The sequence below is a fragment of the Anser cygnoides genome, chromosome 7 (genome assembly GCF_040182565.1).
Source record: "Anser cygnoides isolate HZ-2024a breed goose chromosome 7, Taihu_goose_T2T_genome, whole genome shotgun sequence".
NCBI lineage: Eukaryota > Metazoa > Chordata > Aves > Anseriformes > Anatidae > Anser > Anser cygnoides.
The window spans coordinates 35,578,160-35,605,673 of NC_089879.1; the positions used below are offsets into that span (position 1 = coordinate 35,578,160).

The 27,514-nt window shown below is 40.0% G+C and overlaps 1 long non-coding RNA gene across 3 annotated transcripts in view; it reads right to left on the reverse strand.

Moving 5' to 3' along the window:
- Positions 1-32: 32 nt before the first annotated feature.
- The window catches only part of LOC106032924 (uncharacterized), a 62,184-nt gene continuing 34,702 nt past the window's right edge, over positions 33-27,514 (reverse strand). For 2 of the 3 annotated variants that reach the window (XR_010832837.1, XR_007161899.2), the window contains exons 3-6: positions 26,891-26,926; positions 8,686-8,890; positions 2,755-2,882; positions 33-1,767 (exon numbers count right to left, since the gene is read on the reverse strand). This is a non-coding gene — a long non-coding RNA (uncharacterized lncRNA). The remainder of the gene's footprint in view (positions 1,768-2,754; positions 2,883-8,685; positions 8,891-26,890; positions 26,927-27,514) is intronic. The other variant, XR_010832838.1, reaches the window with a different exon arrangement.

Below are 27,514 nucleotides of genomic sequence, written 5' to 3' on the forward strand. Positions count from 1 at the left end.
GATACATTGTTTCGTAACTTTAGGTTCTGCGGATGCTTTCTCGTGCTTGGACTCTGTCCAAAGATTTTGCAGGGAAGATCATAGTTCCGAGCGATGACACTTCCTACAGTCATTCAAATCAATTTGCTGTAGCTGGACTTTCAAGAAACAGTTCTGTTAATGCAACCTTGAATGACTGCAGAGAGTTTTTTAGGGAAATCAGCAGGCGGGGCCTTGTAATGCTTCTTTGACGTCTCAAATCTCGGTGAAAAGCGAGCGCTCTGCCCAGATTGAAACCTACTGCCTACTGCGTGCAGAAGCTTTAAGGATTATTGTCCCTTCTCACTTACATCCTTTCTTCAAGTCATTTCTCATTCTCATGTCCTTTGCTTGCAAGAGGCAAGTCAAAACTGTCTATAACACAGATGTGAAAATCTATACTTGTTATAAACTATGCTTTATATTAATCTTTATTAGGAAAATCCAAGATACACCTAGAGGTCCATTTCAGAAGGCAAAGGGTCGTGATATGCCGTGCCTACCTACTGCATGCTTTCCTAATGCAAATAATGCTACATTCTAGTAGCTAAACATTCTCGGTTTTGTCCCCTAAAATGCTTAACAGTACATTGTATGTCATGCTGTTTATTACTTGTATTATTTTCGACTCCTAAGATACTCTTGAGGAATACGGATCAGAGAAACCCTCTACAAACAAGCATCTTTTACGCCTCAAGCTACAGCAGATATGAGTCCTGGAAGACATGGATATAAACTTTATTCCCATTGTCCCTCTAAAACGTTGTGGTGCGCTGCACAGTGACCACCAGAGAGTTTATATGTGGCCCAAGCTGCGGTGCGGTTTCCTCCTCCCATCCGAAAAAAGCCCACAAGCTGTAAAAGTGTTTGCACTCACAATGACGGCTGTATCCACGGTACAATTTGCATAGTTATCAGCTAATTATTTTTTTCGGTTCTATAGGGTCTCTCATAATCACGTTCATGCTGTTGGAGGCTGTGGGATCCACTCATCGTCCTCCTGCAATTCTCTCGTTACTACACCTCTGACCTACGGGCCTATTCGTATCGGGACAGACTCTCCCGCCGGTTATATCTCCTGTCCCCTGATAATAAATGCTGCATAGACATAATTATAAGGACTAGACTGAGGCCATTAATTTAAAGCAAAAATAATACTGTCTGTTAGACTTTGATTATTTTAACCCCCCAGAATGAGTAGCACAATCCTGGTAAAACTCACGTTGCTGGAAACTGACCCGTTGCTTTCTCCAAATCTTGCATAGCACGCTCCAAAGCTGTTTGCTTTCCATGATCTTTACAGTTTTCTCCTTTCATATTATCTCATTTTCATAATATCTCTCAACATATTTGTTCTGTTGCTCTACGACCACCGTCTTCATTATTTCATTTGTTTTTTGTTTGTTTGCTTAGTCAGAAAAGAAACATCTGATGATGAATTATGGACCTTTTGTCTTGCCCTTTCACCCTAAACGCTTAGGTATGTAACTTTGTTTACCTTTTTCTTGATCGCACGGTTGACTTAAGGGATTCTTTCGCTTTCTGCTGTCCCCTTTTCCCCATCGGAGACACATCAGCGTCCAAGGAAATGAGTCAATATAAACACATTCCAGAGGGAATTTATCTTCTCTACATGCTTCCCCTTGTTTGAAGCTTTCGCTTTTGGGTGGAGGCCCACGATATCACTCTACTTAGGTGTAGTTCTCAACCCGTGGAGCTTGGCTGAAGCAACAAATCAGTATCGGATGTCTAATGTAAAAGTAACAATGAAATTTCATTGCCTGTGACCTGCTGCTATTTATATGTATAAGGTAGATCTCATATGTTTGGCAGATTAAAATAAAAAAGGTTGGAAAAAAAACCACAACCTCATTAGACCAACAGAGGAATAAACGTTGCACTGTTAAGGGTGAGGTGAGGAACATCATAAAAAAGGGTTACATCCAGGAAAGTGGTATGGAGGAGACAGAAAATAGCGACACACTAACATATACAAGCAAAAGTGCCATCTCAGACAAGGAAGCTGACAGAAAACAAAGGGCGGAGGGGGAAAAGGAGGGAGGAACGTTGCAAAAGAGCTCAAGATCAGTGCGGAATGATCGGGCCAAAACTAATGAGCTTTTTGTCAGGCTCTAAAAATCAACAGATCTGCCATGTGCTTCAGCAAACTGCAGTTTCTTTCCATAGCGAGGCGGATGACTTTTTATCAGAAGTGTCGCTCGGTGAAATAATTGCGAGCGATAATGGTGCGATAGCAGCATACTCAGAGCACAATTTATCCATGACTGTTCTATCTTTCACCTTCAAAGCTTCTACTGCCTCGCAGATCACATCAAAATGACACCTCTGTCGTTAATGACAGTGGTCTAATGCGATACAGAGCAGTCAAATCATTTCTCCGGATAGGCAGAATGCTCTCGTATAACGACTAGACACGTGCACAGGTCCTGACATTTATATTCAGATTTGTATTTGTGGGGAAGAGGGTGGTTTAACATATAGATTTATTCATATCTGAAACGGCCTGATTTTAGAAAGCACAAAATTTACTGGGATTAGGAGGCAGGGGGGCCGACAGTAGCATGCGGGCATTTAATTACTGCGTCGCAAATGCCTGGATTTAGGAAATTTCTGTTGCCGCAGCCTCGGCACTGGTTAAACCTTGTCAGAGGTTGGAGATGTGAGTCGTCTTTAAAGAAACAAACAGCTAAACACGACAAATAACGATAAACATACCTTAAAATGCACAGACTGCCCTTGTAGGCAAAAACAAGTATTTTCTGGCTCCGGTAACAGGCCACACTGCTGTGAAGCTCTTCATGGTGGTCATTAGTCACAAAGAAGAAAGCCGGCAAACTGTGGTTCTTAAAAAGAAAGAATTGTCTGTTTATATTCCAGTCCTGGTTTGCACTTACCATAGGACAATAAATCTCTAGGCATGAACAGTATTTCTTTTGCTTTTGCAGTATACATAAACACGCATGCAACTAACACAGTGGCAGGGACGCCATTCGATTAAGTTCCATTAGGTTGTGTAGTTAAAAGCCTTATTAAAAGGCTCAATTTCTCACTTCAGTGATTAACTTTATTGCCTAAAGGTTAAGTAAAGCTTCAAAGGGAAAAATGAGTTTTAGGAGTATTGTCGTATTTTACCAACTTTTCCAAAGGAAATGTTTCCTGAAAAGGCTGAGTGGGTGGAAGGTTACGACTTGATCATAGTGTGCATTTCTGTAGCGTTTTATCTAAAATATAGACAATCTGACAAATTAGTCAGCTCGCATCAAATGGCGCTAACAACCACCACAAAAATGCTGCTTTGGAGACAAAGAAAGACCCATTATTTCAACTTTTTAAAATTTTTTTTTCCCTAAATATTACTGCTAATCCAAGAAAAAAAAAATCCTAACTTCTTTCTCAGGTTAGGTGTTTGGCTTGCAAACATGAAACTTTTGTCCGCAGCCGTTAGCCGTATATCTTCATTTAAACAGCATATAATGCCAATTACTGACTATATGTCAGTGTACTTTGTTTTATGTGCCTCTGGCATTGACGATCATTGATTTTATGCATATCTGAGCGGTTTACCTTGAAAAAACAGTGCAGCAATTACGTGAACCGGATTTTGATCCTAGAACGGGATTACGGGCCGGGAGGCCATAATGCTTCTGTGAAGGTAGGTCATGGGATACTGTGGTTTGCAGAGGTAAAGAAATGGCTCCCAGCTGCGCTCAAAAAGGTGGGTAGACTGTTTCTGCAAAGTTCTCATGATTATTGCTTCACTGTCAGCCAGACAGCAAGATTTTCTTTGGGTATTTTTTTTTCCTTTAGCTGACCTACAATTATGACATATAGAGACTGCCTTGCCTTGCCTTTTCCTTTCCCTTTTCCTTTCCTTCTCCTTTTCCCTTTAACTTAGTTCACTTTAGCTGTGTTTAGCTTGTTTTGTGTTATTGTTTTGAATTGCCCTGCCGTCTCTTGTAACTTCTTCATACCCGCTTCCTTGGGAGTAAGTACCAACTTGGGAAGTTGGAGCTGCTGTTCAGACTGGGCATGTCCAGAAACCATAGAGTGCTGTGCAATACGGTGTTCTGTATTTTTTTTCCTGGCCTGGACTGCAGTATTGTGTGAGTCCTTCCTTCTTCCCAGTGTCTGTCATCCTATTGCTGAGGACTAAAAGATACCCAAACAGATGTTTTGGGAAACACCCTTAAAGAGTGCTGTCTCTATGGAGGCAAAACATTCCTTGGATTTTTCCATAAAGAACTGCCCTCCAGCATCTCTCGCCCAGGCTCATTGCTGCCGGGCAGACTGAGCATGAAACAAGACGCTGCACATAAACATTACACAAAGCTCTTAAATTGTTTTACCTTTAGTTTAATTTATTTGGGGAGCCCTGATGGCCTAAAACCTCTATTTTCTCACAGGTCAGGAAGAATTACTGGAAGTTTATCCCACCAGTCCTGCCAGGATGGCTTGCCTTTTACCCATGGTCGTGTTGTCTAAGGCCAAAGAAATAATTAGCCTTTGTTGCTGTTTGTTATCAGAGTTTCTATTTTACCCTTGGTATGCTGTCCACATTGACACGGTATTACTAGAACATTCGATACCGACTAGATTGTGCTGGCCAAAACATTTCACTATCGACCATCACGCCATTTGTGAAACACAGATGCTTTTCCGTCCGTTCTTAGCACCTTGTGCGAATGCTGAACAGTAAATTTAAAGGGAAAAATCCCTGTCTTCCCATGCCCGTACCTCGTACCTATCCTAAAATGATTTGCCCATTTCTTTGCACATATAAATACTATATATGCATTTGCATTTATATATATTTTTTATTATAGACAAGCTTTTACTTACATTGACCATGCCAATATCCAATTCCAGGTTTTCTACAAATTTTCGGCATGAGGTTCTCTGGATAATGATTATCTTAAAATGCCCTACCATTTTAATGCACAAAAATTGCTTTCCGAAGAAGAGGTATAATCAACGGGACTGCCGTTTTTTCCTCATTAAAATTCATAATATTCTGACTAAACCTGTGTAACAAATACAACATCTCTTGTCTTGAGAGACATTGTAACAACACATAAAAGCATTCTGCGTTTTGTACACAAAAAATCCCTGCATTTGGTACTCTTGATTCCTCCCCTCAACTTCCCTCAAAAATGGGAAGTGAGAAACAAGGCCCCGGTCCGAACCTTCGCGGGGTTCGGATAATGTCCATCTACTCTTGGACAGAATTCATGCCATTGCTGGACTCCATACACAGTCTGTTTTTTCATTTGACTGGACTTCAACGGCTGCTTTGCTATTTCATTCAATACTTTACATTTATGCATGCCATAAATGGTCTCTTTGTACAAATACACAGTGGCTTTATATAGAGACCTGCTCTGTAAAATAACATGGACCTGTCATCCTTTTGACTCTGCGTTCGCTTTCTCTGTAGGTCACAAATTTCTGTGCCTCGGAGATGCCTTATACGAATCTCTCTCTGCGGTGTTCACCCTTATTTATGCTTACCATCATATGCTTTTTCCAGCGTTACATGTTGAGCTTTGTTCTAAGGCGTGACCATTGGTAGTTGCTGAACCAAGTATATTTTTATCTATTTCAGGTTCCGGATTACACTTTACCTAAAGGATCGCTGTGCAAAGAATCCACTAGATGTAAGTGAGCGGTTCCTTCTCTTTAGAGTAGTAAGCATAGAAACGTTTTGTCTCCCGATGATGACTTTGTAAGGAGAAATACTTCCAAAACTTCTGCCATGTAATCTTCCCAGAGTCCTAACTAAAAAGCGCCTTTGGAGAATGCAAAGATATACTAGTCCCAGGATGAACCTGCCCTACAGTTGCATTTTGTGCCGTACAGACATTTGGGAGCTTATCCTTGAAGACGCATTAGTCTTGATTTAAGGTCTTTTGACACATTATTAGAGCACGCTGCCATTGCTTTGCACCTGCCATTCTGTCAGTCAGAGGAGAGGGAGGGGAAACAATTTTGATGTCAATCACCAAATCCTTCAGGAGGTGTAACCTGTTAAGACATATTACCCTTTGCCCGACGTGATTTACAGACTTTGAATTTAAAGGACATGTGCCAGAAATAATTAGAGACTAATCTTTTTGTACTCGCTTATGAATGAAGGCATTTAGTACCGCCAGCACATTTATATTGTCCAGAAGAAGAAAGAAACAGAGGAACTGAGCATGGAATTACTACCATTTCATTTTCTATTACTTGATCGTGCTGGTTAAATGTTAACCTCTTCTGTCCTCATGGAAGAGGTATTTACAACTGTAGCTGTAACTTATGCCTAGATTAAACGTCCTGGCATGGGACAGATGATGCCGGTGGGATGCGCGATCCCTACCATTGTTTATGAATCAAATTTTTTAAAACTCAAAAAAAAAACAAACTTATTGAAATACTAAAATCTTGAAAAATTAAAAAATATCTGGCTCTTGCATTTTAGTGACTTCAAAAACACTCTCAACCTAGAGAATTACAACTTGCATGGGTGTGGGTTGGCTCGCCTTGCAACTCTTCTACTGTAATTACTCACAGACATCAAAAGAATAACATCAACCTCAAAAATCTTAATTTACGACCTAAATCCTGAGCTGAAGGAGACTTTTTTTTTTCCCCCTCATTCTGGGTTTTCGGAACAACGCAAAAGAAAAGAGACATTTACGCAGCTCGCTTGTTACTGCTTGCAACTAATCTCTGGAAGGAACATCTTGTCCTTAGACTGACCGTAGAGCTGCAAGCTAAAGAAAATAGCTACAAAACGAGAATAACTATGGAGTAAATAAAAGAACAGTCAGGTCAGGTACTGTATAGTCCAGAGAGAACTGGAATAACACAGATTAATTATATTGTAAATTTTTTACTCTATTGCACTGTATTACTGTATGTACAGCTTGTTTGAGCTATGACTGGGATGGAGCTGTGGAAGGTCTGACATGCAGCTGCCACCATGTATTATCATATCACTACCACAGAGAATGGTTTTGGTAGCTGACCTGCAAAAACTTCAGGCGCGTTGTTCGGTAGGCAAACCCTGTGACATTCCCTAATTATTACAGCCTTAGAACAAGGGATATTCCTTTCCTCTCAGGAAGCACGATCTTTTCTACATCTTTCTGCCCTCCCTCATTTTTTACACACACACACTGGAAGAGAGAATGTGGAGTTACGGAGAAGAAACCAATTGCTCTCACCTGTGCCACAGACATTAGGGACTAATACATCGCCTTCCTAGAGAAGCCAATATACCATGGCATGCTCTACTGATGGTGTGGGTATCAAAATCGCACACGATTATGAACCATGTAGTATTTGTATTCACCATTTGAATACTCCATTTGTATTCACCAATTATTTTCATCGGGTAGATATAGACTAACACATGGACACTTGCATTAGGCACATATTTGTTTAGTACTATGATCTGAAGGAATGGAAGAGCTCACATATTTTTACTGGGTGATAGCAACTCAAGTGTGCACTTGTAGCTGATATCTTTCCTTTGCGTCAAGTCGCTTTCTACAAACTAAGTGAATCATTTTACAATGTGAAAGACTACACCTTCTCACCTCTCATAGTTTAAACAGGTTCCCTGAGGAAAGTGGGAACTTGAAACGCAGGGAAGTAGAAATGGGAGTTGGATTTGGTTTTTACCTTGTGCACAGAGGGAGGAGGAAATCAAGTGCTTCTTCACTGTCCATCTCCCTTCCCTTTTAAATGTGTCACGTATCTGTCTAGACGCTCTTTGCCTTTTTCCATGTAATTATGGTACCTGAGCACCTCAGGCTATATACCCCCACACACCTCCAATCCTTTTCTCTCTCTGGAAGCGAGTCGGACACGACTATGTCAGCTAGTCCTTTAGCCTCTCTGATTCAGCTTGCTGTGGCATTCGTTTACTTAATATATAACACTGGCAACTGTCCCTTGTCCTTCGGATATGGTGAACGTGAAAAATAGTACACCGGTTTTAACACTAGAAGCTAAGACTTTCTAGGATGGACAGGAACTGCTACTTTCAGGAAACATCGGCGCTCACAGCTACGTGTAAGCCAGATGCCGAAAACCTATACCTAATACGAGAGCAAAACACTGTAAGTGGCATCGTGTCTCATATTTTGTGGTAATACTAATATAAAGAAGCTGTATGTTTCCTGATGGCAGGCGACTGTGGATTCTGCTTTTATTTTAATAGCCGTAAAGCCATTTTGGACTTTTCACAGGCAACGGAGGTGGTGGTAATGGGATTTGAATCGGACTCCTGCTTTGAACATGGTCAGCAGAGAACCTCGTCAGTCTGGAAGGCTGTCGAATATGCTGTGACATTTAATCAACTGTTTGACTACAGGCTTACCTCTAGTGTCTGTGGTGAAGCAAACAGGATTCCTCTCACCTTGCTTCACATCACACATCGCTATTCAGTGCACTGCCTTAGAGAGCTGTGTTACAGCTTTTTTTTTTTTTTTTTTTTTTTCCCCTGAGTGGGACAGAGTAACAGAGGTCAGCTACAGTCATGAATTTTATGAAAGGTTTGCTGGGAAACCACATTAAATGGCAACATTGGTCCATACATCAGCTCTGCAGTGCTCTTATTCTGAGACTCTGCAGCCGAGTGATTTGCAGTGTACTCACATTTCATAGCCATCATTTTCAAGCAATGTCATTTGCCTTGGTATCAGACATTTCAGCTGCACCAGAGTCCACCCAGCTGCTCGTGATAAAGTTCTTCCAGAAAAAAAGTCTTCACTGGAAACATGCTCCTAGGATCCCCAAACCTCCGATCTTAGGAAACATGGGATATAAAGCCTTGCGTTTACGCTTCAAAATACAAGAAAAGCTGAGGAGGAAAAGCCGAGAGGAAAATTGTTATTCCCAGGATTCAGAAGTTTGACAACTTTGGATTCAGAAATGAAACAGTACAACTTCCTTGTACGAACCATCTGGCAAACCTTTCCTCCATTTAGAGCGGCCTAGCAAAATAGCGCTAAACAAACATTCGTACCTCTGAATACTGATTGTCCCTAACCCAGAGAAACACATATCTTAGGCAAACAAGCAAAAACGACCTAGTATTACTATTTGCAGCATTTGCCTCTAGATCAGAGGCCCCCTATATTAGCCTCTGCACAGATTAGGATAGGAATAAGAGAAGAATAGCTCTAGCAGACCTGACACCATGTTCAACTGTTGCTGCGATCGCTGCGGTCCTGATCTTGCCATTTACGACAGAAAGGCATTCGATTACTATCGGTGAGGTCCGCAGGATGCTATTTGCGTGTAAGATGAGGTCTATACTACCAATATGGAAAATACGATGTTTTGTAAATTTCTGGTTGGAAAATCAACGCTTGTGATGTTTTTTCCTGAGAGTATTTTTTCCAGAAATAATATCACCTCTGTTCCCCGTGACACCATGTTTTCTTTTGTGTTTCATCATATTATTGGATATCAGTAGAAGTCTTATCTTTGTAAAATATTCAATTGCAGATGTAACGTTGTGTCAACCACCTCACGGAACCGCCAGACTTGTCTCTATGCAAACACTGAAACAACACACCTCTCGGTCCCTTACGAGAAAGAAGCTGCTCTAAAAGTATCAATACTTATTCAAAATTGTAAGGAATTGCGGGACCGCTTCCACATCGTGGAAAGGATCTCTATTAAAACCAGTAAACTTCATAAAAAACTGGTAGGAGTAGTAGTCCTACTGTTGTGTCAATGATAAATGTCTCAAAGTGCTAAACACTGGGATGTGATCTTTATGGAGATCTTTCTTGCATCTGGGAAAATGTTTACTGGCATATTCGGGAGGGTTTTCCATGAAACTTGCCACATACCTTACAGACCGACTCGTTATTGTAACTGCAGACCATAATACATCTAATGGCTGAGTTAATTTTAGTACTATCACTCCTGCTGCTGCAATGCAACAGGCATCAAATTGTCTTTCATCTGTTCAGAAAGCCAGTTTTCACTCCAAACCTTACATTTACTTTGTATAGACTAAATGTGTCTGTCTCCCCGGGACATGGGACAGTCCAGAACTTCAGCTGAGATCTTGGTTGTTAAAAATACATCTTTAGAGGCCAGAAACGTGACCTTACTATAATGAATTATGGTAGAGTCCTATGTGATGAAGCGCCCACATGCTGAAGGAGACGCTGGTTGTTGCCATCTGAACTAGCGGGACATGCACAGAAGACTGACAGATTGACCCGTGAAGCCCTCAAGGCACAAAGGAATCCTAGAAGGATGATTGCCATGTATGAATCTGAAGTCTCAAAAAGGGAAGGAGTTTAATTCTTCTTGCAACTCAAGAAACCTGTCTCTAAAGTGGCTTGATTTTATATATATATATATATTTAAGGGCTAAATATCTTGTAACTATAGCAGTAATTATACATGGATGTACAGCCCTCCTAATTTCACTTACAGATCCTTAGGCCTGAGGTCTGTCTCCGCAACTGGAAGAAAACGGAGCCCACAGTTGTTGCTGTGGTTGCAGCATGGTATCTAGCCCGGTCTTTCGGAAGGAGATGAACTCTTACTTATTCAAGCAAGAAAGAGGAGAGAGGCTCCCGGTAGCTATGTACTCTTAAATGTTGGAAGAAGTATCTGTAAATGCTTTCCTCAGTCTTCTTGCTTCTTCATATATCATTTCTAGTGCGGGTTTTCCAAAAATCACTGTAAGGGCCTGCAACAACACATCTACTCCTCTGAAACAAAGCTGCTTTACCAGAAGGACTTATGTGGTTCGTTATCTCCACCCGGTTAGGTAGGCAGTCTGTATCCATGACGGGGAAAAACCGCACCGCTGAACTCAACCCCTGTTAACATTTTGATGGCTATGAAACCCTACTTCTAGTAGGCCCATTTGCACCTAGGGTTTACCATCCCGCCTTGCTCTTCTTCCTCAGTCTCCAGATGTAGTAGTAGAAAACATAGCAAGAATGGAGAACTTCATCCTTTTGATAAACTTTTTTTTTTTTTTTTTTTTTAACCCAACATATCTAAATCATTGAAAAAGCCCTGCTCATCACAGGAGTTAAAAATTACAGCCAAAGACACCAAGTCAATTAAATGAAGGCAACAGTAATGTTGAAGTGAAAAAATCATGGTAAGTCTCCTTCCGTAAGACACCTTAAGAAACTTTGTATAAAGAGATACTTCGACCACCTCAAATCTTCTCTGTATCCGACTCGGGAATCAGGAACTATCAATAAAGTGTTGGCTGACTCATAAACCTCTTTACGCTTCAGGTAAAGGTTAGGAGCAAGTGTTTACATGGGAAGATCAAATCTGACTGTGTTATTTGAGCTAAACCCAAGGAACTCGTATAGAAAATTTCAGCATGGTATAGCATTTCTCAGATGTTACACTGCAAGTCGGACTCTCCTCCAGTAAAACACAGTAATTCTTTGATGATGTCTCACAGACACTCAGAAAATGAGTCCTCAGTGTCAGTTTAATGCTTAATATAGAGGACACCTCATTAGAAAACGGCCACCACAGTAAGTCCTTCCTGTGATACTTGCCACTAGTCATTACTGCAGAGGAAGAAAGACCAAAAGACACGACTGGGAAGAATGCCAGAGTTCTCATTTCATTCGTTGCTGGCCCTCTACTTGACAGAGAGGTCAAACGGATGGGACAGCTACAGAAAGAAACCTGCCTTCCTTCTCTTTACGTTATAGCTGTTATACAAAGCTGGAGAAATGCAGTCTTTGGCACCGACATTCTGATGTTCTTTGCAAAAGAAACAGTAAACTCGCGCCTCTGTAAATTTCAGCGGTAGAAAAAGTTTAAGAGCGTGCTGTCACCTTCTTCGTGGTATATATAGCTTGGTAAATAAGGAAGAGAGAGTTGGCTCTTGGCAAAACCCTTGGGCATTCTGCTCTCAGCCTCCCCTCTCGAAATAAAATACAATGCTAAGTTTTTCACGCTGGTTGTTTGATGTATGGCTCTCTTCTACCTCATCATTCTAGTATGATTCGACAAACATTAGAGAGAAATTCTTCCGTTTAAATCCTTTACTGCAACAGAAGTAAATATCTTACTTTTAGAAAACGCATTTCTTAAAGATAAAATACTATTCTACAATACTCTTTCAGATAGATTTGCCATAAGTCAGATACTCTTGTTCAAATAATAGACTACGAACCTAATTTATCTTGTTCCTTCAGGAAGTACAGAACTTGCTCTTATTAAGGTGCTCCATTATGAGAGTCTGACTGATACGATTAATTGTTTTTCAGCTATGCTGTAGTTGTCATTGTAAGTCTTCTCATTGAAGGAAAAGGCAATTAGGGATGAAAGTATTTAACAAGAGACCAAAATGAAATGATACAGCTTTAGGGGTAGATCGCGATTATGATGACATTTACATTGTCATTCAACTAAAATAACATAATGACATAGAGCTGCACGGTACTCTGGCGAGGGTGATGGGAACAAACCTATTAACTTAGGAGGAAAAAACGCATCACCGCCTGATGCTGTAATACTTCTGTATCGAGACCGTCTGTTTTTCCGCTTCCCTTACGTTCCTTCCTAACTTACAGATGCAAATAGGAACAAATACGTGTTCCTTATTCAGATGACCTGTCTGGATCTATAGCTGGATGACTGGGATAACTAGATGAAATTTTCTTACCTTTTGTTTTCCAAAGACAAGCTTTCTTCTAAATTCCAGGGTTTTGAATATGCAACATTTAAATTAGGGGCGAACCTAATTTTCAGTGCGTACTAAATCCAGAAAAACTAGCTGAGTTCTCCTGTCACTTAGAGGATATAACTCTGTCATACGTGAGGAAACAGTCCTTGTGCTATGCATAAATATAAACGACTGTACCAGTTGGTACTCTACAGCATAAAAGAGGTACGTGGAGGGAAATAAAAGCAAAGCTGTGGAAGACACTAATAATAGCTGTTCCCGTTAGAGCTAGACTATGCATTCCATATGGTTTGTGTCTCCGGAGGTGTAGATATCCGAGATTTTCTGTAGGTTTTGCCCAAAGTATCGTGAAGTTATACCTAACCGTTGCTCTTCAACATATTGTTTTGCCAAAGGACTTGCTCACAAGAACTGATGTTTCCAGTACTTCCTTGTAGGACTGATTCTGGGTCTTCCTATGTTTGCTTGTTGACTTTTATTTCACATTTAAATTGTTTGCTTATTTCTTTTTATTTTAGTGCCAAAATTTGGACTAAACCAGGTTTGAGAAACTCAAAAACTGTGATCATTCAAATATTATGTCCAAATGCAACTTGACTTCATCTCTGGATTAGTTCGTGCTGCCTTTAATCGCACCGCTTAATATCTTTTTCAGAGCCTTCCTGGAGGGCTTTTTGGAAGAGACAGCAAAATCTGAGCTTCTAATTTTTGGTTTTAATTCTGCTGAAAGGGTTAAATACTAAGTCAATAAAGTTGTGTCTGAAACTTTCCATCCTTCCCCTAACACTGGTATCGCTACGAAAGCCAGCTATGCTTCACTTATTAACTTCCCTTTTTCTTCCAAAACAATATTGGAAATGTTAGCAAACGAATAAATCTTACCAGCTGCCTTTACAGGACTTATCCTTCATGAACTACTTTTCTAGAATTTAACGTAGCAGGGCCCGGCTCTGACCTCTTTTTTTCATACCGAGTCATACTTCACTCTCCTCTTGTCCTTTCTACCCATCCGTTCCCCAAAGTCCTACTCAAGTTGTGAAGTTAGGCTATTGTTCACACTGAGTAGGGGTCATATAACACATTTCTTAATGACTAGCGGCCTTTCAAGTTTATCAAAACGTGTACTTTGGTTTTAAAAGAAACATCTTCCAACAAAGTTTAACTCGCACCGCTGCTGACAAGCGTTTCACTCCATATATCCTTAACTTGAATCGCTACAGAGCAAGCAAAAGGGAAATTAGTTGTGACTGCAAAAACACCGCGGGACCAATTCGCATCTGACATGAATTGACTTCCACTGTGAGCGTAAGAGTATCTCTATGAATACTTGAGATGTTATTTCATATGGAATAAAAACATATTTTAAAATTATTTTCCTACACCAGATAAACCATTTACAAGTTGGGGGGTTAGTATGAAAAGGAACCAAATAGCTGTATACAGATCTTTTTTTTTTTAAAATGAAACGAAAGATCAAAGAGTTGAGGGACAGGCTGAAATTTTATGTAACCTGATTAACAAAAGAATACATTTTAAATTATGGAGGGATATAACACACTGATGTAGTGCTTGTTAAATCTCACAAATTAAAAGGCAAAAGCCGAACTGCAACCCAGAGTCTTCAGAGCAATATCAGAGCTTGGAGAATTAATAAACCAAGTAAACCTTCTGACATAACTATAAAATGTGGTATAAACCCTAGGAAAAAATAGCCATCTTGAAAGGGTAACAGCACTTTTATGAGAATTTCAACTGCACCATGGCAACATCAACCCGTCAAAGCAAATGAAGGGCAGTAAAAGTAAAATTAAAAATGATGAAGGGGACACCAGCTTGCTAACAGCTTTCCAAGCTGTAAAGCTTTCAAATGTTATCTCTTCATTGGTTTGTTCAATCACACATGCTGGTTACCAAGCTTTATCATATTATGTCTCTTTCCCATCGCTGCAGGCTGCCAGGTTTTGATGGACCTGTGCATAAAAATAATAATAATAATCTATTCCTTCTTGATGCACGCCCTTCTTCCTTTCTACTGCCTGCTTTCCTCTTACTGGTTCTTCTGTACTGGTGCTGGTGGTGACTCCTTCTATTAGCTAGGGCTATAAAAACGATGAGAGTAAGTTCAAAGGTTTCTTGGCTACCTTCTCTTCCTATTCCTCTCTCCCCCTTGCTCCACCTACATACCCTGGAGTCTGTCACCATGGATTTCAAAACCCTAGCTAGGGGATGCTGCTCTCACAGGTGTGCCTGTATCATGGCACCTACTGCTTAGATATCCTCTCTTTAAATGTTCTATCGACCATACAATCAAATGGCAATTTATTAGTTTGTAAGTCATTCGTTGCACTGTAATCAATTTATTGACGTGTATTCAATTCTTCAAATCATTATGAGGAACAACATATTTTATATATATATATATATATTTGTTATATAAGTAGATGCAGAGTCCCACATATAATATGCGTCTACTCTGAATCTCATTCCTCTTCTATGGACTTTGGTAAAGAACTAAAGGGTCAGTTCCTGTGATTCATTTATTGGCATCACACAATAAATATTTTTGCATTGAAGAGCCACGGTTTTCTGACTGGGCATTCGTTCCTGCAATTCCTCTCATTTTTTTCTTACCTGCAACATGACTCATGCTTTATTAATGTTCTTGTTTAAAACAGTATTAGATCAGATCATAAACAATGCATGTATGTTTTGTTATCATTACAAAAGGAAGTGTGTTAAAAGAGAATGTTAATAAAGTTAAAAGTAGAAATCTTGGGCCTTTACCTTTCAAAAGAGAGGATTATTAAATCAAAGATTTCTCAAAGTCTATCTGCTACAGCTCCCTCTCTTTCTTGCCTTCTTGGGCCAGAAAATCTTTGGACTCTTTCATATTTAGTCTGTCATTAACAGAACAGACTTGTGATTAGGCCATCGCATGTACTGTGTAATGCATGCTCTATTTCAGGTTGAAAACAAGAAGGGCTCTGACAACGTTAGCGCTACATACGAACAATATTAGATCTGTTCATTTTTTTCATTTCTGGAGGAAGAGATGCTTTTTGATGTTTCGCCAGTCAATGACTACCATGGCAGGAGATGAATGACTGTATGAAGAAACATGGCATCAAACCCAATGGGGTGTAATCGGTCTGTTTTCTTGATGGTCCTACAAGGCGACAGCCTGGGAGCCACGTGAAGGTATATTAATTATGGACATATATGAAAAAACTGTGAAGTAGGACTGAAAATTTACAGTAGTGATTCCCAGAAGTGGTAGCAGTCCCCAGGCTGAACATGGTCCAACTGATTTTTGTTATGCAAGATTTTCCTCAGTGAGGCATTGCTTTTTTCCAGTGCAAATTAGGAACAACAACAACAAAAAGATTTTTTATCTCTAAAGTAGTTGACACCTTTTGCATATGCAGTACAGCTGTTCGCAATATTTTGGATCCAATACTACTAAACAAAATAAGATGTCCCGGTTGACCGAGATCTACTCCTTCATGATCATTCTGCTTCATCAAAAACCTGAGAGCTACTTCTTCATGCTACTTGTGATATTGAGTATGCCCTACCAGCTAGCCTTATCAAACTTCCGTGAAACTGTTGTGGCGATGCAGGACTAGAGAATGATCCCAAATATAATTTCTGTTAACAAGTCACTTGAGCTAATAGAGGTCTTCATTCATATCAGTATATTCGGATCAGACATGTAAGAAAAACCTATTATAATCTCTATAATCTATCTAGAGGTAAAATTTCCAACTATTGGTACACATTCTTGATCGTGATGAATATTCTAGAAGGGGTATTTAATGATTGTTAATGAACATTTAATGAATTCGGTGACTTTGCACCTCCTGCAAAATGCGGTTTGAATGTGTTTCTTTCTGTTTATCCATCGACTTCAAATTAGATAAAATGCAAACACTTTTTTTTTTAAACAGAAGCTTTTTGCAAACTTGTCTGAGGTCACAATGATTACTATTTTACAATATGCTTTAAGTAAAAAAAAAAGTTTATTTAACATTTATTAAAAAAATTAATAGCTTGCAGATTAAACTTTCCTGACGAGGAAAGAAAAATATTTAGTTGAGACCTTTAGTAATCCAGATTTGCTCTTATTCAAATGCCACCATTTAACGCCTACAGGAGTGAAATACATTTTCAAATTTGGAGCAATCAAACCTACTTATGTGCTTTTCTATGTTTGCTTTATATTGCTGAGCAAGAGGGTTTAACTTCAGTTCTGTTTCATCCCCAGGGAACATTTAGAAGGATTGCACTCCTAGCCCAAGTCAACAGCCTTTCCCCCCCCCCCCCCAGGCTTCCACCTGGTGTAGGCACAGTTTGCCTAGATTATCATTTGTCTTCTGTTTCAAGAGAACAGTTTCTAGGTTCTAACTGTGCAGCTCATGCAGAATTCACAGAACATAGAGTTAACACAACCTAGACTGACCAGTGTGATGAAATTCATCAACAGTGTTGACTTTACAGATAGCCTTATTCACATGGCATCTTTTCTATCCAACATTTGGTTTCATACAAACAAAAATGACAAAAGGTAGCATTATCCAAGCAAACATGGGAGTAATGTCAATAACAGCTGAACCTGAGGAAAAGGATATCAATGGGGAGCTCTGCTGGGTTTCTTCATTGCACCTGATGGTTAACATAAACGTCCCTCTGAGCATGGAGATGGGGGGTGCCGTTTTTGTTAGGGAACCGGCAGGAACACCCTCAGCTCATTTGTCGGTCCCTTCAGGATCGAGACAGACACCTGAACCATTTGAAAGGTTGGAGTGGCCATAAAGAAAATCATCAACTTGTGCTACATCTGAGGGATAGACACAGACACAAAAAGTTTTCTTTTTGCTGCAAGAAAGCTTGCAGCAATTGGATAGTTTATAGGCTTCTCCAGTTGCCAGTACCCATTTTCTTACTGGTCCCAATTTGATATTGCAGGAAGCTCCATAACGGGTCATACTGTCACTCGGGAGGTCCTCCTCGGAGCTTCATTCTAGCTCTTTTCCTTACATCATAACTATTTTATTGTTCTGAGTCACACATAGAGGATATAGTTGGAGTTCCTGCTGTGTCAACTCCTGGGGAGAAAGTGTCTATGCTGTCTAGATAAGTGAATGAGACTGAGACTTAGATGTCCAGAAACTGGTTTTAGTCTAAAGACAGAACTACTCCTGCTAGACATTAGGCATTACTGGCTATCAAATACACACATTTAGAAATACCACCAATTTTTGGTTCTAACACACTTTTCAGAACCTTATGGCCCAAGTATTTCCCCGTCAGTGGAACCAGTGCAAAGAATTACACGCTTACAAATGTGGAAAAATAAAAACAAATCACAAGCATATTCTGTATTCAGTGAGGATTCATGCCTTCACATTCCAAATAATAAAATAATTATGATTAATTCCATTTAGGGAATTCTTTCTCCCAACAGACGTTGGCATATACTTTCTTGCAATTACAATAAGGAGCGTTGAGGAGTCCTCCGGTAGCAATAATACCTCAGAGCACTACTGGTGATAGATTGACACCTGTTAGTTTACTCGTATAAACTTTCACCTTTAAAATCAAAACAAATGGAAAATTAACGATAAAATAAATGCAGTTATTATCCTTACTATGTCATATTATTATCCTTATCATGTCATTATCCTAATTATTATTAACTCATTGGGTGGGGGGGGTCTTAAATGTAAACAAACAGTTGGCATTTATGAGTAGCTGTGTAGCCCCATGGAACTATAATGTGTGTCATTGTAATCTATAAGACATAAATGACTAATAGACTTTCTTTCCTCCACACTCACGCTGTTGGGCAGCGGAATGAGGTACTAGTGATGACATTTTTGATATTTAACTCTCTTTACCTAGCATATCTGCCAAAATGAAAACTGATACTGTGCCTACTCTTGCATTTGAAGAATGGACAAAAAGGTTTGAACTTGGGATTACAGCCATAATCGAGCTTAATGCAGCTGGATGCGGGACAGGAATCCCAGTATCAACTGAAGGGAACATGGGACTAGGAGAGCAGGAAACAAGGAGAGAAATTTCTGTGGCTTATTTCAGCATTAACGTATTAGACCTGCCTGCGTGACTCTGAGGCAGAGATGGAAGGCCGCAAAGGAGAAAAGGAAAGAAAACAGCTAAAGGATCAGACCTGATATAAGTTCTTGCACTATTCCTCAAATTTAGGGCAGATAGTACTCCCAGAAATATTTTTCTAAAATATTTCTATAATAATGAAAAGCCCTTTGGGCTAGAATGTGGTAACCATGCTCTCTAAATCAGCTGTAATCTACTGTTTCGGGCACCCAATCCCGTGTAGTGCCAGAACAAATATAGAATGAGCAAGAAAAGAAATTGTCTCCAGGTTATTATGTTTAGGCCTCCAAGGCTTTCTAACTTTTAGGCCAAACCTCAGAGATAAAGGGCTTTTTTTTTTTTTTTCATTGTACTTTTAGGAATAAGGATCAATGATTTCCCTTCGATCAGGCCCGTGGCTCTGTTTGATTTCATTTTCTTATGTTTTTACTGTGTGGTGTCTTGAGATGTTTGTTTGACAAAGTGCTCCATAAATGGGAATTTTTATCGTTATTGTCATTGCACTTCTTAGGTCCCAAACTATACATTGTTGTCATACTAGCGTTTTAGACTGTCTGATTTTTTCATTGCTGAGGAGGATTGATCAGTCCTGTTACAATTGCTAGTGGGACCACTATATTTTGTAATTAATAGAGTAGTCTTCTGTAGAGCGTTATGTTGGACTGGGTGCCTGGGCAGAGAGTTATTCTTCTTTACACACAGCTCTGCATTTAGTCTGATAATAATATCATGCCAGTAAATAACAGGATTCTGAGAGTGTTTCTGTTTCTTTGCTTTTTAATTCAGGCAGCAGTCCATCCCACCCAAAAATACTACTGGCTGAGACCTGAAAACACCAACACTTCTCAAAACAGCTATTAAAGTGCTTCAATGAAATTCTCCGTCAGAAATAAATATTACATTTGGATTTCTAATATGAGCAAAGGATATGACAGAATAGCTTCTAAAGATGCCATTTACTGTCTTTTCAAAAATACACAGATTTCACAGTCTTTTTATACTATTCCTCTCATTTAATGCTTGCTGTCGTACAGCCTTTAGTCCAAATTCTGTTAAACTGCACAATGCCGTTGGAGTACAGCACAAACAGGATATTGAAGGGGCTCCCCCTTGAAGTCGAGTTTGGTAAAACAGCCTGGAATAATTGGATACACATGCTAGAGCAGTCTGGGTAAAATGCATAAGGATATGAATATGAAGTACGAGTGTCAGATGATCAGGAATATATTCTAAACAAACAGGTAGTGTGATTTAGACCATCGTTCACATCAATGCTGAGTTTTACTTCATAGACTTGAATGTGATCACAGTTACACTAGCAGAAGTCCACAGAAATTGAGTTTAAATCGACGGAATAATAGAAGACTAAAATCAAAGTAATAGAACAGAATTTGCTTATCTTTTCTTTCACGTGCATCCTAAAATAGATCTGTTCACTTGACTGATACAAATACATTTTATCACTTTTTATTATTGCGGTGCAACTGGGTCTGAAGTGCTACAGCAACTGGAGCGTAATTCTTTTCAGATCACACATAATCCATACTATTTTTAAACAGGTACTCTATTTTGACTTTGGACTAGAGAATAGCTTCAGCCAAGCTATGGAAATTTCTGGCAATTCTCAACTTTTATTGCTAGGGTCAAAATACGATTCCAAAAAGAAACTGTTATTCCCCGTTCCCAAGTTAAATTTGCAAAATTGGCATTTAAATGTAAATATAATTTATCTTGGTTGCAAAATGAGCACAACTAGTGTTGCATAACAATAAATACAAAGCCCCAAATGACATTATAGAGCCACTTTCAGTGCTGTACTACACATGCAGCTTAGAGCGTGGGTGAGCTACAACAGAAAGTGTTCTAACCACTGACAGACTGGGAAAAAATATGGATAAATCTGGATTAAAATTATGGCAGTTTTTACGTGCCTTGCTACAATACTTTTTTTCTATTTTATAACTAATGGAACATACACTTTACATACTAAAGACAGTAAGTAACTTGTGAATTTCTACCTTGGTTCCTTTTGGCAAGAACAGATGGAGCTGTTTTCATTTTTCAGCCCTTTAATCCCTTATGCACAAGCTATCATCATACTAATAACTATCTCCATACCTGCAATGCACCTCCTTGCACGTTGGTTAATGCAGGTCTTCTGGACTCTGGCAACTGTTGCAATGCCAGGAGTGCCCAGGGCTTTACACTGCATTATGGGAGTCAACACCTAATGCCAGAGAGCTCTGAAATCTCAGCATAGATCTGCACAGTCTCACAGAAAACCAGTGTGCATATCCTCGTGCAGGATCTTGCATACAAGGGTCCCAAAGAAAACACAACTTGTTATACTCATTAAAACCACATTGTCCCATCATATTATTCTGACTTGGCTAGTCACCTCCTTACTTGGTTCCTGAACAAAGGCATGGAAAAAAATCCATAATGCATAACTTGACTGGAAGGGAAGATAGATGACCTTGCATAATGCTAGACCATGTTCGGTTGTCCCATTTCACCCTGAAATACACTGAAATGCGGCCCGTAAGACAGACACCAGGGTCAGACTACAGTCTCAGCAGAGATTCAACAAATTACATTTTCAGAACTAGCTACTATGATCTAGATGCCTCCAGATATCATCTCCCACAATAAGCTAACAACATCTCTTTCTATTAAAATATTTTTTTCACCACATAGTAGTGGTGAAAAAGTACACGGTATCTCTATAACGCAGGCATTTTAACTGTAGTTTATGGTAACTCACCATCCTGTAATAACAAAATGAAATAATATGGAAGTAACTATGTTTGCACTTTCCCTCTTCATCTTTCAGTTTAAAAATCCTAGAAATTGACAACATTAACAAAAAAACAATATTCCTACCCTTTTGTTGTGCCCCCTGAGCATTCGGTCCAATATTATCAATGCATAACGTTCACGATAACTAGCAGCAAGACAGCAGTAAAAATATACTAACAGTTACAAAGCAGCGATAAGCACTCAATACCAAGAAATAAAGAACACAGAGGAAAGGAGTCCTAATTACCAAAAATTACCACTCAGGAAAGAGATACTAAACTGCATTGTTCATTTAGGTGTTCACCTTAATGTATAGAGCACAAATAGAAAGAAGATACTTGTAGGAACCTGGCAGTCACTGCATAACTCGTGCAACATGACAAAGGTAATTTGCAGAACTACCAATAAGAACGCATTAATACATACTCATCTTGTAAGAAGACCAGTGGGATACCAGAGATGGACTGTTTCTGTCAATGTTCCTGCTAGCTTATGCCATCCCCTAGTTAAGCCATTGCTTATGTACATAGCTTCACCTTCCTGAACTTGTACAGTTCTTTCGAAATCAGAATCCCACTGCTTAAAATTGCTTTGCATACTTCTGCTGTACTGAGTTTGAGCTCCAGATTTGTTCTAGACTATCATTTTTCCTGTTTATCCTTCATCCAGGGCTCGCTACAAGCAGACAACTCCTTGCTTTGTAATATCACCTTTCCTATGTCTCTGAAACAAGCTTTCACGATAATCAAACACCTATGGTGAGGTATTTCATATACAGGATCCCATGAGTACGCACTATAAAATCATCAGATTTGTCATATTAAAATAGCAGTAATAAACTAAATTGGAAATTAAAGCCATATTCTCCTCCACAGAGAAGACAGAACTCAGCATCAGACAGCAGGCAACTGCACCAGAGGGAAAGCACATTTACTGGCTCATGGGAATTTTCTTCCATTGGTGAATTTTACTAGTTTCAGCAACCATGGGAGGATTAGGTAGAAGTAAAGATCCACATCCTGATGGTGGCCTACAGAACTGGGGTAAGGGCATGCAGTCTAATTCTATGAATGGGGCAGGCAGACAGTAAATAATATAGAAAATGATTACTTTCCTACCTAGCTCTAGGATTTTTTTATTATTACTATTTTTTCCCTCCCCACCCGTGGGCTGAAATCATTCCCCTTTCAGGAAACTATAATCATCACGCAGTTTCCATCAGGTACTCCTGCTCAGCTCAAAACCTGCCATTAAAAATATCATGATGATAAATGGGCACAGGGATTTGGCTGATGAATGGATAGTACCAAATTAATTAAGTAGAAATGAGGTTATTAAATGAGGTTAAATAAGAGCAAGTGTAGAGTCTTGCACCTGGGGAGGAACAACCAGACATATCAGTACAGGCTGGTGGATGACCTGCTGGAGAGGAGCTCTGAGGAGAAGGACCTGGGGGTCCTGGTGGACGACAGGTTGACCATGAGCCAGCAGCGTGCCCTTCTGGCCAAGAGGGCCAATGGGATCCTGGCGTGCATTAAAAGGAGTGTGGCCAGCAGGTCAAGGGAGGTGATCCTCCCCCTCTACTCTGCCCTCGTCAGGCCTCACCGGGAGTACTGTGCCCAGTTCTGGGCTCCCCAGTACAAAAAAGACAGGGATCTCCTGGAAAGAGTCCAGCGGAGGGCCACAAAGATGATATGGGGCCTGGAGCATCTTCCCTGTGAGGAAAGGCTGAGAGACCTGGGTCTGTTCAGCCTGGAGAAAAGAAGACTGAGAGGATCTCATCAATGTGTATAAATACCTGAGGTGTGGGAGACAGAGGGATTTGGCCAACCTCTTTTCAGTGGTTTGTTGGGATAGGACAAGGGGTAATGGCCACAAGATAGAGCACAGGAAGTTCCGCACCAACATGCGAAAGAACTTCTTCACAGTGAGGGTGACGGAGCACTGGGACAGGCTGCCCAGGGAGGTTGTGGAGTCTCCTTCTCTGGAGATATTCAAGGCCCATCTGGACACCTACCTGGGCAGCCTGCTCTAAGGAACATGCTTTGGCAGGGGGGTTGGACCTGATGATCTTTCGAGGTCCCTTCCAACCCCTTCAATTCTGTGATTCTGTGAAATCATGACCAACACTGGCATGAATATCACTTGTGCAAAAGCATGAGTTGACTGAAAACACCAAGAGAATGATCATCTTTATCACGTAGGCTTTTCACACTAGAAGTAGTAATGTAGTGCACTTAGGCAGCAGATCCAGGAAGCAGCTGGTCCAGCCCTACCTGAAAACAGCTGAGGAACAGGAGTCTCATTTAAAATAACCCAGCCCACAAAGACAGATGAAGTTCCTTTGAAGAAAGCCCTAACAGAAAAGTCCCGTGGGAACTTTCCATAGAGAAAAGAGGACCTCCCCCTGCAAAGCTTGTCTTCCTTCAGCCCAGAAACAGCTCACTTACCTGCAAAAGGAGCTTCTCTTGTTCGATAGCTCGGATTAGAAATCAATAGGCTCTGGCACTGCTTCCAACTTAAGTAATAACAATCCTGCCACTGATTCAGAGTGTCTGGAGCGTGATACCTAAGGATGTGATTACTGTATTTTCTGGTTCCTGAAGGCAGCTGCACAGATTTTCACGCATCTACCCTCCCGAACAGATTGCGGAAGGGGATTTATGCAACGGAGAATGAAGAGGCTTCCAAAGCTCCGTGGGACCAATGGGCAAGGAGGGGCAGAATTTGTGCTCAGGAAGAGGAAGGGAGGGAGCATTGCCACATTCTGCAGCTTTTATCTAGAGGAATACTATCAATCAGATGTTACTGAGGGGACCCATAAATGGGTGTTGGTAAAGTATACATAAGAGGCATCACCCAAATTCCTGTCATCCCATATTTTAATAGTAATGTGGTGTTTTTTTTTTTTTGGTATCCATACAGTTAGAAAGTCAAATGGTATGGTGAATTACCAGCTGACATTGTCTTGTTCATATCTACCACTTCTTAACTTCTTAAAATAAGTAGGGCTGGTTAGAGAGACTAACTGCAGAAGTCACTTGTGTGGGCTGGAAGACCACGACAACTATAGCCGTATTAAATATCTGAAACCCACCCACAATCCAATGCTATGAGAGGGAGAGGCTAGAGCTCCAAATTTACTGTGAATACGCTACACTATTTCTAAGAGATATCTCACCAAACTATCCTACAATAAATAAGAGGATTTAAGCTGAGGTTAATCAGAGATAGATCAGTCCCAACACCATCTGCGAGTACAATTACCTTCCACGCTATCACGTGAGGTTTCACTGAACTTTTATTTTGATTTTATTTCCAGGACTGGGACATTTGTGTAGCACACAAGTCTCTGAGCAGCTTTGCATTAAAGCTAGTAACTAAGCAATTACCTTGTAATCAGACACAGTGTTGACAACACAATCATGTGGCAACATGTAATTACATGGCATAACATTGCACGTAGCATTTTGCACTGCGCCTTGAAAACGTAGTGCTGCCATATTTTTTTTCCTCAAGCTGAATAAGACTCCAGAGATTCTAAACAATGCACTCAACCTGAAAACATGATTCTCACGGCTTTTTTTGTTGACATAAGTGAAATGCCCAGACAGGCCAATAAAAGGAGAAAAAAAATAGAATATACCTTCTTCACTCTCTTTTATTTAGGGTAGTATGAAGCGTCTTAAAGGAAGAGTTTGGAGACCAAACCATATATCTGTATCTTCCCCCTGGGGCAACTTCTCCAGCCACTGCCAGCTGGAAGACCCACTCTCTGCACAGGCAAAATTTAGCAATTCATCATGTCAAAGAATAAGGAGAACTTCTCTGACTCTAGGGATCGATCTTAACACCCAAGGGGCACAAGGGCAGGATATAAAGTCTCTGAGTTACTGTTAATGCTGCCTTCTAGTAATAAAGGCCATCCATTCCATCCACTATTGTTAAAATTCCGAACATACTGTTTTCTCCTAGGAGAAAGCACACGCGCTTTTGGGATGTCTGAAAAGTAACCCAATGCGTATGAATTAAAAGAAAAAAAATTACCACAAACACCAAATACTTACAGATTGTGGTTTAAAGAAATGACTTCTCCATAATTTTAGAATAAATGTTTGTTGCGCTTCTAATTTCTTGAGTGCTCCAGACAGACAGTTTAAATTGATGGCTTGTTAGTGAGGACTGGCCCCTTTGTGAGATGTTTTCAGAATGATTGATTTACAATAAAGTGGCTCTTGGTGGGTGCACGCAGGTGGAACTGATTCAGATCGATTCCACAGAAGCTGACTAATCAGCTGTTTAAACTGGCAGAGTGTTCAATGACAGAAACAGCGCAGCTATCATTTTCTATCTAAGATTACAAATTAACTTGTTCTGTTTATCCTGTATGCCATCAATATGGAGAGAAGCAGCTGAGACGGAAGTGGGATTCCAGACTGATGGTCTACAGCCTTCCCTACAGATGCACTTTTAAACATTGACAATGAAGGCCAAAGGGGAAATCTCATTACATATTAACGAAACCAGCGTCAAGCACCACCAAAGAGGAGGACTCCTTAAATTAACTAACTGGAACAGGAAGTCAACGCTATTTTTAAAACGTGACCACAAAAGGATAGATCAATCCCCAAATGGCCAAAAGTAAATATGTACTGGCACTTCCTCCCCTGTCCCATACACTAGCATGTAACTCATCTGTCTGTCCCTCTCTATGTACATTATATGCACACCAGAAAAGTAGCATTGTTAGAAACTGGTATTTCCCGAAATGATTAATGCTGGTAATCAACATTTCAGCCTCTACAGTCATATCCGTGAAAGTGTCATTTTTACAACAAGATGAACACCTCCATGGGGAACACAATGTATATGGGTAAGTGAAAGGTGTCAGAGAAAATGTGGGTAAGTGAAAGGAGAATAGATTCTTCCTGCTTCAGAGCTGATAACAAGAGCAGGGGCATGAGGGGGGAGAGGGCTTAGAAAAATAATTTTAACCATCTCTCATCCATAATGTTTCCTTCATATAACATCTCTAGCATTTGAAAAAACATCTTTGATTTTTTTTTTTGTATACTTCCTCCTCCATTTGTCAGACACACCCCTTATTTTAATTACATTTAAAGCTGCAGGAAAACACCAAGCATGCCTTAGTGTGAGCAGCAGTTCTCATCTTGTTTACAGCAGGGGGTACAGATGCTGCTGCTAGCAAATGAGTTTTGGCCAACCTACCAGACAAGTTCTGCTTCGGCAGCCTTTTAGGGTTACCTGCAAAAAGCGGGGAGACAGAAAAAAAGGTTTAGCCTCTCTGAACCCTTTCAGTCCTTAGTCTCTCTACTGGCAGCAATTTCTGGTATCTGTTTTTTGATCTCTGTGTGTTCTGAGGACAACTAATGGCACATTCAATAGCTAGAGTTAAAAACAAAACACAAACAAAAAACCTACCTGACAAGAGTTAATAGCTACCACACTGATTCAAATTAAAAGTAGTTATTGAAAAGTGCTGCACTAATGCCATTACCTTAAGGAACAATAACATAAATACATCGATCCCACTCATTGCTCACAGACATTTAGGGACCCCGAGATGCATCCCAAATCTAAACTGCTATTTCATTTTAACTTGTGAAATGCATAACGTACTACCACACTGTCATCTGCTTCCTTCAGGTATTGATAACAGAACTAAAAATTGTAAGCAGATGCTGACTTGAAATTTGGTGGCCTACGAGGTAAATATTTTGACAGGTGTACTGCTAAAACTACTTTTTGTTACTACGGAAAGGAAAGTACAACCTGATTGTCAGTAATAAAGGAAAACAATGTATTACCTGCATTGTTACATGCATACTAAAT